The sequence below is a fragment of the Patagioenas fasciata genome, chromosome 2 (assembly GCF_037038585.1).
Source record: "Patagioenas fasciata isolate bPatFas1 chromosome 2, bPatFas1.hap1, whole genome shotgun sequence".
Classification (NCBI taxonomy): Eukaryota; Metazoa; Chordata; class Aves; order Columbiformes; family Columbidae; genus Patagioenas; species Patagioenas fasciata.
The window spans coordinates 97,063,904-97,080,439 of record NC_092521.1 but is presented as its reverse complement, the minus strand read 5'-3'; positions in this window follow the sequence as shown (position 1 = coordinate 97,080,439).

Below are 16,536 nucleotides of genomic sequence, written 5' to 3'. Positions count from 1 at the left end.
CTGAAGAAATTATATGCTGCTCCTCTCTAAGTCAGAAATAGGAATTAGGAAGGAATGTCTTACTGGAAAATAAAATAGGACCGGGCCCCTTGAGACAGAAATATGTTGATGAAATCGTGTAGTGTTATTAACCAAGACATAGTGACTCTTTGGCCAGGAAACAAACAGATCCTATGCTAAAATAGTGTTTGTTCCAGGTAATTCACGTCAGTCTCTCCAAGCAATGGATCTACTTTGCAAGTGAGAAAAGATGGACCTAAATATTGAAACAATAAGGGCTGTTTTTCTTCCCCCGGATCAAAACTGACACAGCAGAGCCCATGTAGTTTTCAAATCAGTAGCAGCGCCTTCACCTACTTGCTATCATACAGAGCAGAATCTGTACTTTCTCCTTCTGTATGGCTCTTGGAAGAAACTTGGTTGCACTTGTTCACTTGTTCACTTGTTGCTAAGAACGGGATGTTGATCAAGTGCAACTGTAGCAAATACTTGATTTGCTTAAACAATTTAGAATTTTCCTGTGTTGATTCTCATCAGAAAAAATTAAAACATGAAAAAAACAATACTTTAAGGATTAAACTATAAGATTGTTTTAAACAAAAAGAACATCATAGTTTTATAGAAAGTAATTTTTTATTTTCTTAGCACTTTGAAGTGAGGTAAAATAGCTGTCTGTAAGCACAATTTTGAAACAAAAGCTATGTCATCTCTGTTATTCTTTTTGCGGCCTTCTAAATGAAAAGTCTGTGTGAACTCTTGTTATCTGTGTTCTAGAAAACTGATCTGCTTTGCAAGCTGAGATGATTCTGAGGCAGAACAAAGCATGAGAGACATGGTCTTCTCATTATTGTATAGTTTAAGCATACTATGTAACAGCCAAATCTTTTTGTGATTTAAAAACTTCATTTAACTACATAAAGGATGAATGTGCTGCATGAATAGTTTCTTGTGTTCAAGCATATTGCCAGTGTTTTACTACTGAGAGAAATCCTAGCAACTGCAAACAACTAGATAATTCATCAGAAGCCAAACATATATGTATCTCAAATAATTTTTGTATCACAGCTAGTCTAATGCATTAACTTTTTATGTTGGGAGATTTTCTATAATAATCTATTTCTTGTTTCATGGGATAGACAATGACCAAGTTTCTTGAAATATCTAAAATGAAATGTTGGATGAGAATAGAATAGCGACAGAACCATTTTTAAGTGCCTATGCGATATTATAGATTGTCTTCAAGTTCGCAGAGAAAAGGATACTTTGGTTATGATAACAAAATATTTCTCTTCCACATCTGTAAGCTATACTAATTATTTCACACTTGGAAGCTTAAAAGATCCTGAGAAGTTTATTTCAACCTCTTAAGAAAGGCTTCTTGGCTAACATGGTATTTTTCCATTTGTGTGGTCTAGATTAACTCGTATCATTCTCAACGACAACTGTCGAGGTGAAAGTTTTATTTTCACGTATCCTGGGTATCAGAAATGATAGGCATAAGTAAATTGTCAGAGGTTTGAATTTACAAGTGTACTGAAGCTTTTAAGTGCCTGATTCAGGTTTAAGAGCAGAAGAAACCCTACTGAACTCAAGCGGGACCATGTTTTTGTGAAGCAGCAAATCTGGTTTCAGTACACTCAACACTCATTTAGAAATGCTGTAACTACATGGTGCAAAGCAGTGAAATCTTGTGAAGTTGCTCTTCTAACATTTTTTGTGAATAAATTTTGAGTGAGCAATTTCTCCTGGGAAACTCTCTGATGGATCATGTACTGTTTCCTCCCCCACAAAGCGTAAGAACTGTCATAAATATCAGATTGTAAATTCTGGCTCAATCAAAAGAAATTTGCTTAAACCTTGTCAACAGGAAATTTCAACTTTTAGGTGATCCGAGTAGTGCACAGACCTGATAATAATAAAAATTGAACTACAGTTTCCACACTCCATTGGAGTGAAGCCAGAATGTACAGTACTTCCACATCCAGCTTAGCTGTAACCAACTGGTTTTGCCATATTGTAAGTAATTATTTTTATCTTATGTTGAGTTTCAAAGTTATTATGAATAGTAAGCTGTGTGTATACCATAATGCAGCATGTTTAGTAAGTTGAAGTGAATGTTTTCTAGCAGCACAAGAAGAAAATGACGTCTAGCATAGCATTACAATTGAACCCCAAAATCGTGACATGAGAATTTTGCCAGGGAGTATTTGTAACAGAAATCCACGATACTGCCGAATCACCTGTTTTCGTCACAAGTGAAGATGTCAGTTTTCAGTAAGATGTGGCTAAATGAAACACGTAGGCAAGAAAGCATCTTTTATTGAACACAGAGGAATTAATATTAAACTGAAGTCAAGTTTTCACATAAAAATTCACTGTGCTTGTTCTTGAGGTTTTGGATTACATAAGAAGGAAAGGCATGTGTCCCGTTAAGTCAACAGGCTTTTTCTAAGGTGTGTACTGAAAGACCATATATTTCTTGCTCCAAGGTTAAATTAGCATCTCATGCAGACAACAGAGGCAGCTTTAAAAGTGAAATCCTTCAGTTTCATGCTCCAAGTCATAGATGCTGCTAAGTCTTCTAAATTGTTGAAATTTACACCAAATTTAAAGCTAATAGTTTCCTCTTGCGAAGGTTTAATTGTACCTTGGGGAAAAGTTGCTTCCCTTTGAGATTAAAAGGGAAATACTTCTATGGACAACAGCTGCATTAAATGTAAACTTCTCAGCCATGTATGCTGGCTGCAGGACCTGTGCTAATCTATAGAAAAGCAAACAAATTCAGTGAGTTTTCTCTGCAGACCAAAATGATGTGAAATTTTACTAATTTTACAAAAATGACATTTCTCAGTTACCCGTAACAATGTTTGTTGTCTCATGTTAAACATTTAGCTGAAAGTAAGCTGCTGTTTTTTGCGAAACTCTGGTTGTCCTCTGCACCAAGAGTGGGATCAGGGGCAAGAACTGTCTGGTCAGGAACCTTGGTCAGAGCTGTGGATGTGAAGCTCTTGGGGAAGAGCTGTTTTAGCTTAATCCATGATCCTCCTTAACAAGCGGGAAACGGCACTTTACTTGCAACTGATTTTTGTGATGTTTCTTTTCCCCATCTTTCTCTTTATATTTCTGACATGCTGGAGTCTCCCAGAGGATGGGATGGTGTCATGAGCGCTCAGGCAGAGTATATCCACTTTAGTTCAAATAATTGGTATGTGTTTCTTAGGTTGCTGCCTATAAAAAGCACTTAACTATGGCAATAGTCCCTAGTGACAAAGTGGATGGGTTTGTTGGTTTAATTAAACCTCTCTTGCACTGCTGATTTCCCCACCTTATCCCCCATCAAGCTTATATAAAAAAATCAAGTAACAAGGCAGTCTAGAAATGGAAATGTGAGTTTTAAGGCAAGAGGAACTGTCATTTAATCTGCACTCCAGCAGGCCATGAAGGAGGTTTGTGTCAAGCAATTGCTAAATCAAACTTTGTGTGATGGCTGTTTATTATGGTAATGATTAGGGATGAACCAAAATTACATGATGGCTGTGCAAGTGTAAAGAAGTAGCTGAATTTCTGTGGTCTATTTGTTCTGGATACACATTGTTTAATGCACGTGTATAGCTAATATTCACATACTTAAGTAGTGAATTGTTCTAGCTTGTGTCTACAGACTGTCAATGACTCAGTGCTGAATGTGGTGAATATTCTGAGAAATTAGTGTTGAAATTCTGAACTTGCGGAAGAGAGATACCATCTTGAAGTATTTCTTCAAACAGAAGACATCCACTAATACTTCAAGTGCCGTTTAATCTGAATGTTGCATTGTGGCAGTTTCTTTTGATATCATAGCGTAACATTAGGATGGTGTTTCATTTTTTTCACAGATATTTCGCAGCTCACAAAGAATGGAAAGCTCAGGAAGACAAAAGCACAAAAGCTTTATTTTGTACATGAACATCTATAAGAAAGCAGTTGGAAAACATCCAGTGGCAAACATATCTTTGCAATATATCTTTACTCCTCTTTGGTTATTTATCTCTCTTCTCTTAGTTCTGCAAAACCTTCCAAGCATTTAAATTGTCTACTCTGTGTGTATTGATTTGTGCATTCATCATCTTAAATTACATGTGCATAACACAGAGTTGTTTTGTGTCGTTTGAGGCTCATGTTGCTAAATGTGTAAAGTAATATCTCGGGTCTAAGAGCTGCAACAGAGACAGTTCACTTCATTAGCCAAGATTTCTTATTCAGCCTATGCCACTGTGTTCTTAGGGATTACGAGTCTCTGATCTCGTTAGTATAATATGCATCTAGACAATAGCTCACAGCTATTTGTGTTAGAGGAAATGACAGTTTATTCTTAACATTTGAGATCACCATTGCTCCTGAAATCAATCCAACTCTGTGAAATACAGTAATAGCACACATATGGATGAGATGTTGCCAGACAACAAATAGGCAGAATAGAAAAATAAAAGTTTGCAACGTCCTGTTGTAGAATCTAGGAATCAGACTGAAGTATCAGAAGATGCCTTTTGAAAAATCCTGTTAGTTATCTTATCCTGTTTGTTTGCAAAAGTGGTTAAAGACTTATATTTTTTTAAACACCCCAGAACTGCCTCAGGTTATTTTACATGTTTGAAAGTTACTTCTGCTGAGAAAGTAATAAGTGAGTGCTGCTGCCATCACAGTGAAGGTGTCTGGACATGAGGGAAGTGAGAAATGGTTGTCTAGAGAGGGGAAGAGTGCCTTGAAGTGTGGCCTGCATGCAGGGAAAAGGACTCCTCAAACTACCCAGATCTAAAACAATATTGAGTTAAAATGGTTTTACCATTTTGTCGTGGTTTAACTCGAGCTAGCAATACAAACACAAGAGCCACTCATTCACTCCATCCTCCCGCCCACTCCCCAATAGAGAATGAAAAGAGAAGGAAGAAACTTGGATAGATAAACACAGTGTAATAAAATAACAAAATACTAATATACTACTAGTAAATACATATATAAATAGAACTAAAAGGTACTCAAGCCAATTCTCAGAAACTCTGTCCACACCGAGTAGCCGGTCCCAGGAAGGGGCACCTGGTCCCCACAGTTGATCCCAAAGAGATAAAAAAGGAAAAAGGCAGAAAAGCCCAGAGGCCTCTGCAAAACGGCAAAGGGCCCAACAAAACATCCCACACCAAAACTCCCCCGGCTCTGACAAAATAGAGCGAAGAAAAAAAACTATGCACACAAGAGAAAGTGCCTGAGAGAGTGAGAGATCCCCTCCCTTCTTAAATAATTAGCATGATGCTAATGGGATTAAATTCTTGTATTGCTCAGCCTGAATGTCAGCCAAGCTCCGTTCCATCTCTGCCCCTCTTCCTCGATACATATGTTAAATGTTAGGATTAGAAAACCAGGAATAAGTAGGATTCATGTCCTTAGTAGGATACATCTTCTCTCCTTCTCCCTCTCTCTCTCCCTTCCCTTCCCTTCCCTTCCCTTCCCTTCCCTTCCCTTCCCTTCCCTTCCCTTCCCTTCCCTTCCCTTCCCTTCCCTTCCCTTCCCTTCCCTTCCCTTCCCTTCCCTTCCCTTCCCTTCCCTTCCCTTCCCTTCCCTTCCATCTCTCTTCCCTAAAAACTGCATTCAAGGACACAAAACACAATGGATACAAGTGTTTCTATTTCTATTTATTTTATTTTATTTTATTTTATTTTATTTTATTTATTTTATTTTATTTTATTATTTTATTTTTATTATTTTTATTTTTTATTATTAGTTATTTTTATTTTATATTTTGTTTTCTTGTTAATTTATTAATTTACTTTATTTTCTGTTATTTCATGTCATGTTATTTCATGTCATATTATTTCCATTTCTGATTCTGTTTCAGAGGCAGTGCTCACAATCCTTAACACAAGCCCATGTGTAGCCAGGAGCAGGTTGATGCATTCTTCAGTTCAGCTTGAACAAACAGCCCTTGCAGGCTGGCAAAGGCAAGTCCCAGAGCTGCAGAGAGCAGCAGCAGGAATAGAGGCCAAACTTTCCCTGCTTCCTGAAGAGGGAGAACCTTGAGAATGAGGCGCGGGACTGACCATGCACAAAAGAAGAAGAAGAAGAAGATGATGATGACAGGTGTGGCACCATGGGATGTCTTCCAGAGCTACGTGACACGTAGCGATGACGAGCAGACTCTTTGCCTTCCACAGCTTGTTTTGCTGCCGTGCTTCTTGGGCAGGGATGCACGAGGAGCGCTTTGGTCCCTGCCAGGCGCTTGTGTTGCCCGCAGGGAGAGGTGCCGAGTGGCAGCTGCGGATGTTGCAGCCGCGCTGGAGCCCTTCCAAGCAGGGGCTGTTTTGGTGGAGGGAGGTTTTTGGTTTTGGTAGCTTGGTTGAGGTTGTTGAGGTGGTTGGAGGTGGTTTGTTTGAGGCAGGTTCTTCTTTGAGGGTGGTTGTGGGAGGCTGGTTGTTTAAGGTTGGTGGGTTTAGGTAGCTTGATGTAGGTGATTTTTGGTTGAAGTTGTCTTCCTTTGGCTATTTTAGGTGTGGTATGTGAAGTTGATTTTGTTGAGGTCGTTTTCAGTGGTTTGTTTGAGGTTGGTGTAGGTGGTTTGATTGAGGTCATTTTGATGATATGAGGTTGGGTGGTTTAGGCAGGTTATTTGAGGCTGGTTTGATTTATTTCTGTTTGTTTTCAGTAGGCAGTTTAGGCAGGTTGGTGGATGTCTGTGTTTTTAGGTAGGTTGGTCTAGGTAGGTTTGGTTTCCATCATTGAGGTTGCTTGAAGGGTTTGTGTTGAGGTTGGTTCAGGTTGTTTGGTTGAGGTTGGTTTAGTTTTTTTTAGGTAGGTTGGGTTAGGTGATTTGATGACATCAGGCTGTTGGAGGTTGTTGAGGTGTTTTCTGGTGGTTTAGGTTGAATAGGTGGTCTAGTTTGGATTTCTTGGTAGATTTGGTAATGATCGTTTGGTGGTTGAGGTTCTTTTGGGCATTTGACTTAGGTTGTTTGGGTTGTTTGGGGTTTGTTGTTTTCAGTTGTTTTGTGCTGTCTGAGGCTGTTTGTGTGTTTGTAGGTTGTCTGTTTCTCAGAGGCTTCATATTGTTGAAGCTGGGTTCTTGGAGGTCATTGAAAGTTGTTTGTTTTTTGGTTTCGGTTGGTTGCTTGAGGTTGATCAAGGTTGGTTCAGGTAGTATGTTGTAGATCGTTGAAGGTTCTTTTTAGGTTGTTGATGGCTGGTTGTGTGAAGATTTTGAAGCTAGATTGGTTTAGGCTCTTGAAGGTTGGTTGATTGTTTGCAGACGTTCAAGGTTGGTTTAGGTGAGTTGTTCTATGCTGGTTTGGGTGTGCTGTTCTAGCTAAGTTTAGGGCCAGCTCGTGGAGCAGCAGGCACCCAGCCCAAATGGCCCAAAGAAGCCGTGGCAAGGGGCCGTGCTCAGCGCTGCAGAGGAAGGCAAAAAACCCCCGGAGACGCTTGCCGTCCCACCTGGGGGAAAAAAAAAGCCTTCCTCCCCCCAGCTGCAGGGCACGAGAGGCCATCTTCCTGGTGCTTGAGCAGCAGGCAGGATCCGAGCCAAAAGGGCCCAGAGGAGCTCTGCAAAGTGGTCATGCTCAATGCTGCAGAGGAAGGCAAAAAACCCCCGGGGACCAGTGCCAATCTGCCCCGGGGGAAAAAATTCCTTCCTGACCCCAGTGCTGGCGATCGGCTGTTCCCTGAGCATGTGAGCCAGACCTGGCTCCTTGTCCCACAAGCTGCTCACGCCTCCCAGGACCTGCCCAAGCCCTGTCCTGTCCTGTCCTGTCCTGTCCTATGCTATCCTCCCTTGAGCTGGAGCCATCTCCTGGACTTGGGAGAGTGCCCAAATGCCTCTGATCTTATGGACCTTGGGGGCAAGAATGCTTCCTGTGCCTGGTGGGACACCAGTGGGTGTTCCAAAGCACTGCAACCCCTTGCAACCCCTCTACATCCTATTTCTTACAGCTCCTGAGCCTGGCTCCACGGGGGATGAAGATGGTGAGCTCTGCAGTGCTCCTCCAGAAGAAATTTTCTTGGTCTCTCCACTGCTATCCAGCTGAAAAGGATTTCCATGCATCAGATGAGTTTGGAAGGTGGCCCTGGCAGCAGATCGCCTTGCAGTGGAGAACCTCCAGCAGCCTCATGCAAGGTCTTCCTCCTTCAGCCCCTGCCCTGTGATGCCACCAGCTCCTCAAATGCTTCCTCCGGGATGTGTTGGGGCTGCCCCCGGGCCAGCTCTGGCAGTGGACGCGGGACCCGGCTGCTCCTTTTGATCCTGCCCAGGGCATTGTGAGCTCTGTGTTGCTGCGTGCTGGCATTGTGACACTCGGGTGACAGAGCCCCACGTGTGCAGCCCCGCCCGCAGCAGCCCTGCTTATCTTCCAAAAATCAAATAGCATTTGCATAGTCAGTGCTTTGCCCTATTGGCTGATCTCTCCCTGTCCTCCTTCACAAGAACTGAAAAGTTACTGGGTTTTGCTGCAGTCTTGCCATCTGGTGGAGGGAAAGGGCATCCCGTTGCAGTTGGCACTTCTCCTCGGCAGGCAAATGTTTGTGCTCTCAGGCAGGGAACAGCCCTGGCGGCTGAACCTTGTCACCAGGAAAGCCAATGGCATCCTGGGGTGCATTAGAAGGGGGGTGGTTAGCAGGTCGATAGAGGTTCTCCTTCCCCTCTACTCTGCCCTGGTGAGACCGCACCTGGAATACTGTGTCCAGTTCTGGGCTCCTCAGTTCAAGAAGGACAGGTGTGTACACATACGCAGGCACGTTGCAAGATGAACCAGAGGCCACTGATGCATTGTAAAGAGCAAGTTTTATTTTAGTAATCTCTCTACTGAGGGATCTCCGAAGCCACACCTGAGCTCCCAGGCAGAGGTGACACAGGCGGGGACACAGGCGCTGGTCAGTTCAGCCCTGCTGGAAGATCGCTGGGCCTGCTGAGCTCGCCTGTATTTCAAGGCTTGAGGCAGGCGCAGCCTCCCGCTCTTTCTCACAACAAAGCAGGAATCTCAGACATAGTGATAAGGTGCCTAGAGCTTCTCACAGGCCTATGTTACCTAACACAGAGGTTCTACTCATCCAGCACGCAAGGTCAGTAAAAGAATTAGTGTGATGTATGTGCTTTTTCTACAGACAGGTGCAAGTCACTTGAGCACATTTACATTTAACTAACCTCCTCGCCAAATCTTCCGCTATATCCCCATACAACAGGGAACTGCTGGAGAGAGTCCAGCGCAGGGCAACAAAGATGGTTAAGGGAGTGGAGCATCTCCCTTATGAGGAAAGGCTGAGGGAGCTGGGTCTCTTTAGTTTGGAGAAGAGGAGACTGAGGGGCGACCTCATAAATGTTTACAGATATATAAAGGGTGAGTGTCACGAGGATGGAGCCAGGCTCTTCTCAGTGACAACCAATGATAAGACAAGGGCAACGGGTACAACCTGGGACACACGAGGTTCCACTTGAATATGAGAAGAAACTTCTTCTCAGTGAGGGTGACAGAGCACTGGAACAGGCTGCCCAGGGAAGTTGTGGAGTCTCCTTCTCTGGAGTCATTCAAAACCTGTCTGGACACCTTCCTGTGTAGCCCTATCTAGGTGTTCTGCTTTGGCAGGGGGATTGGACTGGATGATCTTTCGAGGTCCCTTCCAATCCCTGACATTCTGTGATTCTGTGATTCTGTGAAGGAAGGCAGATATCCCTCATGTTAACTGTGCCGTGAACTCATGGAACCTCATTTCCTGACAATTTGGGACTTGAATTGACAAGCCAATGCCTGGTAAGAAATAAGTTAACCCTGCAGTCTTTCCCACAGTGATGAGGAGTTCTGCTCACTTATTCTCACAAATCTTTTCACGAAACTTGCATTAGCTTTGCATCTTTGAGCACTTTATCATTTTACATTCAGACAAATCTGACTGGGAGTTAAAAAATTATGAGGAAGTCAGTGATCTGATCGCCTCATTTTCATTTAGGCTGAACTACAGTGACAGAAGATCATTTCAGGCAGAGCTAGAAACAGAACTCAGCTCTCGTCTTGTGGCAGACTTCTGTTTCATCTGTTTTGCATTTTGGAAAAATAATTGACCCTAAGTCCTTAACTCTGTGAGAACTGCTCCTGCTATTACATTGCCATTGTGACTGCAAGGCAGCTTTTAGCTGGCAATTCACCAAAACTGACTATTTGTCATGTACTCCCTGAAAACCTAGAGATAGCCCAGCTCAGGAACAAATGGTACGTTTTTCTTTAGGCTGCGTGTGCAGGGCCTGTGTAGTAGGTGTCTGTAGCTGTCTGAAGAGACTGTGTGGAAATGCTGTATTTAGATCTGGCTGGTAATGCTATGAGGAAAAAAAAAAAAGCATGCATAGGATCATACCATTAAAGATGGAATGACAATGCATGTGTGCAATTTAGTTTCGTGTTGGGCTGCAAGTTAGATTCTTGTATTTCTTAAGATTTTGTGCCTGTATTGCATAACTCTACAATGCTGCATGTCATTAATACTTTTACTCATTCAATTTAAAGTATTATATTTTTAAAAATTATTGTTTACATGAAACAAATTGTCCTTTACCACACACCAAAACTTAGGAAAATGGGAGGTAGGGCTGTTCTAAAGGAAAAGCTGATACATTTGATTTCCATTTCCTTCTTGTGGTTATCGAAAGTTCTTCCTGATCAAGCAACATCCCCAGAGAGCAAGACATGTTCTCTCCCTGAAATGCTGCTTTGTGCTGAAACTGTCTTCTCTGCAAGTAGAATCAAGAAGAAAATACAGGTAGAGACACTGAGACAAAAAAAAAAAAAAAGTTAGTGGAACGGTTGCAGAGGGTTAAAAAGAACAGGCTGCGTGTGCCGTTGTTTTCTTGCTTTCCGATGCAGTAGTGGCACTGTTTTCATCCAGAAGAGGCAGACCGCCCTAGCAAAGAAATTCCCATTTGCAGTTTATTGCGTCAGTGTCGAGTTGCTTTGGGATCTCGCTGTAACAGGAGAGCAGAGCAGCTGGCGGCAGTCAGCTCTGAGGCACAGAACTGCTTGGGAAAGGGGCACATTCTTTCCAGACAAGCCTGGGACTACAGGCTGCAATTACCTGACTTCTGTTCTTGGTAGGGATGCAGCCGGTTACTTTTGTGTTGCTAGTCAGTACTGCTGAGCCGTTAGGTGCAGAAACAGGGACAATATGCTCAGGGAAGCGTATCTATGTTCTACTGTTGTTTTAAACATCTAAGGAAATATCTATCACAGTCAGGATGGTACTGAAGTGCCCTGGTAAAGTTTTACGATATCTGTTTTACGGATACGAGATTAAACTCCACTATAGAAGTCTCCAGCAGCTCAGAGCTGCATCTGGATTGTACAAGACCTCTGCAAGTGATGCTGTTATAGTTGGTGACTCTACCTATAGTACTAAACTCTGCAGTTACAAGCTATCAATATAGCATGGTACATGATATTGTAATGTCTAATAGCACAGAGCAGTTGAGGTTGGAAGGTGTCTCTGGAGATCATTCAGCCCAAGCCCCCTGCGAAAGGCAGGGTCGGCTAGAGCAGAGCGCACAGTGCTGAGTCCACTGGATACCACCGTGCTGCCTCTCCGTCTGCGAGCAGAGAACCCTCTGACTGGTCCCAGGAGACAATGCTGAACGACAAATAAGGACATTAAGAAAGGGCAAAAAGTGTTGGATTTACTCCCGCTCCATTATGAAGAGGATGAAGAGCAGCATGAATGTGTCTTTTGAAACGGTGCCGTGAACTCCCTGGTGCCAATGGCACTCACGCACCGCAGCCGACACCTGTGGGTTGGACGGGGCTCTCTGGGGAGGGTGGAGGAGGGCGCGCCGGTCTGGGGGTGCTCGGGGTGGGTCCTTCCCTCCTGTCTCCCCACACTCTTTGCGTGGGGCGGGGGAAGAAACACAACGTCCCGGTGAGGCGGGGCGGGGCTCGGCCGCGCCCGGAGCGGGAGCTTTTCTTCCGTGTGGGGAGGTGGGGCCAGGGGAGCGGCGCTCGGGCCGTGCCGGGGGCCGCTGCCCGCGCAGAGGCGGGACCGGCGGGGCGCAGCGGGCGGCGCGGGGCGGCCATGGGCTCCGTGAGCTCGGCCCTGGGCCGGCCGCGGCGCGCCCTGGTGCGGGTGGGCACCGAGCCGCCCCCCGCCGCCGCTGTCCGGGCCCCGCCGCCGCTGTCCGCGGTGCTGAGGCCCCGCGGGGAGGAGGAGGAGGAGGCGGAGGAAGAGGAGGAGAATGAAACGGACCGCCTCGCGGAGCCCCCGGCACCCACCCGCAGCCCCGGCGCCCGTGAGTGTCAGCGGGGGGAGACGGGACCGCCGGGGCCCCCCGCAGCCGCCGCCGGCACCCGGCCGCCCCCGCCGCTTCCTCGGCGCGGGGCTCGCCCAAGCGGCGGCGGGCGGCGCAGCCCCGAGGGGAAGGGGCAGGGGGTGCCCCGGTGTGTGGAGGGGAAGAGCCCACCCTCGGCCATCTTTCCCCCCGCCCAGCCAGGAAGCGGAGGGGGCTTGTTCAGAGGCAGAGCGCTGTTTGCTCCAGCGGTGCGATGTGGGGAGGGGGCTGTTTTTTTGGGGGGAAGGAGGTCGGTGGAAGTTAGAGAGCATTTCAAAAAGATGGGCCAAATATGTTACAACTACACAAAAAATTACAAGTGGTTTAATGATTTATCAGGTTTTAGTAAGCTTTTTATAAATGCAGAGTATACCCTTCACCTGCTGTATGGACGACATAGAGAGGATAGTTGATAGTTCGTGGTTGCAGAGATGCAGTGACTTCAAACTGGGTCCACCTTTTGGAAACACCCTTCCAGGTTTCTTATGCAGTAACCTGGGTAGAGTTTAGCGGGGGAAAGAGCTTGGTAAGTGTTAGGAGTTTCTTCCCGGGATGCTGGCAGTTTGAAATTGTTCCCACTGTGTCGAAACTTCCTCAGCCAAAGATTTGTGTGTGTGTGTGGAAAACTTTTTTTTTTGTTGTTTTTTCTTTTTTTTTTTGTTTGTTTGTTTGTTGGTGGTTTTTTTTGGTTTTTTTTTTTTTTTTTTTTTTTTTTGTTGTTGTTGTTTTTGTGTGTGTGTGTGGAAAACTTCCTCAGCCAAAGATTTGTGTGTGTGTGTGTGGAAAACTTGCTGTGTGTGTCTGTGGAAAACTTTTCCCATAGCTGTACTTCAGTTTCAAAACAGTGCATCACATTTTGGATAATACAAAGTGATTGGTGTGTTTTATTCAGTCAGGAGTAATAAAAAGACGTCTGGATGCTGCATTGGTTAAAAAATCTTGAATATGTTGTAAAGGAAGGCAGGGAAGCAAGCTCATATGAGAAGAAAGTTACACGGTCAGGGAAGTGAATAACCTGCTTATTGTGCTGCTTAGCATCAGCTTTCTCCTGTACATATACATACACATATATGTTACATTAGGTGGTAGGTGTGTTTGTTTTATGAGACTTGCTTTGTAGCTCTCTTTTGTTGTATCTACTCTTTAGACCATACACACAATAACATTTGCAATCAATGATCTAACAAAGCTTAAAGGTACTGATCTAACTAAATGCAAAGTGTGGCTCCTCACAGAAGGGTAGGCTCTCTCATGAGAAGGTTTGATGACCATGGTGACTTTTTCCTTTCATACTGTTCCAACTTTCTTCCTGTTTGATTATCTCCTATTTATGACATTATATGAGTTGGAGCAACTGTTTTTATGTCCCATAAATTTTTCATATTACTAACTCATTGGTGTTTTCACTTCAAACCCTGCAGTTATGTCTTCAGTGCAAGGCACTTGATGTCTGATCAACCTTTTAATACCAACATCCAAATTTGTCAAAAAATCAGTAGAATATGGCCAGATTCTGAAGTGTCATCGTCCCTTGAAAGAGATGGAATGATAGTGGTTGACACTAATGATTTGCCATTAGGATTTATCTGATTATGCCTTCTAACACTTCAGTGTACAGGAGAAAAGAGAACATACAGCAGAATATGCAACCTATTTTTCTTCTTTACAGCAGGGTCGAGATGCCATTTACCTGGAATTTGAGTGGAAGGAATTAATTTGGCATTAAAATAGATTTTAGAGCATGCAGCACTTTTTTTTCCCTCCTCTGAGTGGTTCATAGCTTGTAGACTTCAAATACTTTAAAATCTTGCTAAAGTGCATGACAAGTATTGCAGTCATTTCAGCTGAGTGCTAAGCCTCGAGGCAGTGGTCTGCTGCTGATACTTCCAAATGAATATTTAAGTTCACAGAGAGTTTGGTGTTGCTTAGCCACACATTCAAGATCTAAATATTTCTCAAGATGGTTATTCTGAGCAATGATATTGCCATTTCTTTTGTTACACTCATTTGTAGTATATTTTAAGGTATTATTGTTTATGCCAGGAACATACATATTTATTAGCTGAGCAGTGTCAAATTTAGTAGGCAAGAGATTTCCTTGCTTACGTTGTAACCTGTGTAATTAAATTTAGGACTGATGCCTTGCACTGACAGCAAAATTAAACAATTAAACACAATAATGGGTTTTGAGATTGATCTGTGGAGTCTCCAACTCTGAAGGCATTCAAGACCTGCCTGGACACCTTCCTGTGTAACCTCATGTAGGTGTTCCTGCTCCGGCAGTGGGATTAGACTGGATGATCTTTCGAGGTCCCTTCCAATCCCTAACATTCTGTGATTCTGTGATTCTGTGATCCAGTTTCAGTGGAGGAGACCAGAAGACAGTCAGGAACTATTTGACTTGACTGGGTTTTTCTTGCATCCAACTTAAGAGGCTCAGACTTAGTCTGGGCTTGAATCACCAGTGGGGCAGAGGTGCAGTGCTCTTGTGGGAGCTCTTGGAGACACCGTTCCTTCAAGGACTCACCTGGCAGTTTCCTGAGCTCTGGTGGGCATGAATACAGGGACGGTGGCAAATGCAATCTGCTGTTTCGCTCAGTGCCCATCACTTATGTCCAGGAAAGGGCCTGACACCATTCATCCAGAAATGCTACAAGTACCAGCACGTGGCCTTTCTGCTTTCAAACATTTTATATCACAGAATATTAAATGTTTATAAAATTGAAAAGCCACATGCTGGTACCCATGGCATTTCAGGATGAATTTTCATCCACCTAAGAGCAAAACATTCCAATTGCAGTTTGCAAAGTGGCTTCCAATGGCTTTATTGATCTTAAGGCCTAGTCTTTAAGTCACAGTAGGATAATGCAACATTTGCATATCATGTGATTGCATTATGATGCTGTGATTGCAGGGGGACTGTATCTGTTTAGAGTATGGTATAGGAATGAGACCGAAGGCATAAATTAATAAAACCTTAATTTATCTCTAATGATGTTCTGATCAAAAGGCCTCAGACAGTAGAGGAAAAAGGTTTATAGAGTGCACCAGTCTGTCCGTATCATACGAGTTACCAGCCACTTCTGATCACATGAGAGAAGTGCAGGAAAAGAGTCAGGGCCTCGTTTATTAATTAGTGCTAAAAACTTATGAATTAATTATTTTATTTTTTCTCTTTTCAAGCACAGGAATTTTTTAACTGCAGAAACTGACTCGAATCTCATCATCAGTGACTGCCTGACCTCCAGCCTTTCCCCACTGATTTCCCTGCTGTTTCTGTTAACCCAAACTCCAGTCACTGGGTTCTCTGATACCTTCCAAGCCCTTTCCCAGTGCTCAACTGAAGGACCTGAAAAGACTTCCTGAGGCAGGACTGCTCTTTTCCATGACCAGCATGCAAACAAACATCCCATGTTGTCTCCTGGCAACCTAACCATCCTTTGTAGAGCCCTCAGATGTTAAATTGCTCTTTCATGTCCAACCACCAATGTTACACCCCCCATCTTCTCCTTAAAACGATGAGAACCCAACATGTTATTTGTGATGAGGATGAAGGGTGAGAGGACTTGGTGAGCTGCTTTGTTTCTCTGCCCAGGTGCCAAACAGCCCCAGTCCTTCCAGTTGGAGAGCACAGTTGCTTGTGATGTTCTGGTTAGTCTCCTGTTGTTTCTGCAGTGTGGGACTGCATCAATGACAGAGCTTTCTGCCAGATTAATGAAACAGGCTATGTAGAAACGCTAGTGTTCTGGGGAGTCTGTTATCTGTGGTTAGTCTCAGGTTGAAATGTGATATATTAGTTTTGGATACTTTTTCCAATATATGTTTTTTAATCCATAAAACATTTCATCTAATCTGTGGGACACATTATTATGCTAAAGTTGTGCATATGTACATTAGAACAATGGGCATCACTTCAAAGTCCTTAAGGGCCTAAAGGCCAACTATAAGTAGGTAGGAAATAGTTTAAACATAATTTTTTAATCCACTGGGCTCTGTGACCCTATTTGTTAGCTGCATTATTATCTCCACCGGCCCAAGGAGTGATTTACATCCAATAGCACAGAGAAAACGAGAAGGGGGAGGAGAGATGTGTTGGAGGTGGCAGGGTACTTTGACTTCTGGGGGATTTCAGCTGCAAGTGTAAGAATACAAAACAATTTCCTAAGATCATCAAAAATACCTGGAGGTTTTAATTTGACTTGTAGGGAAAGAGCATTCTT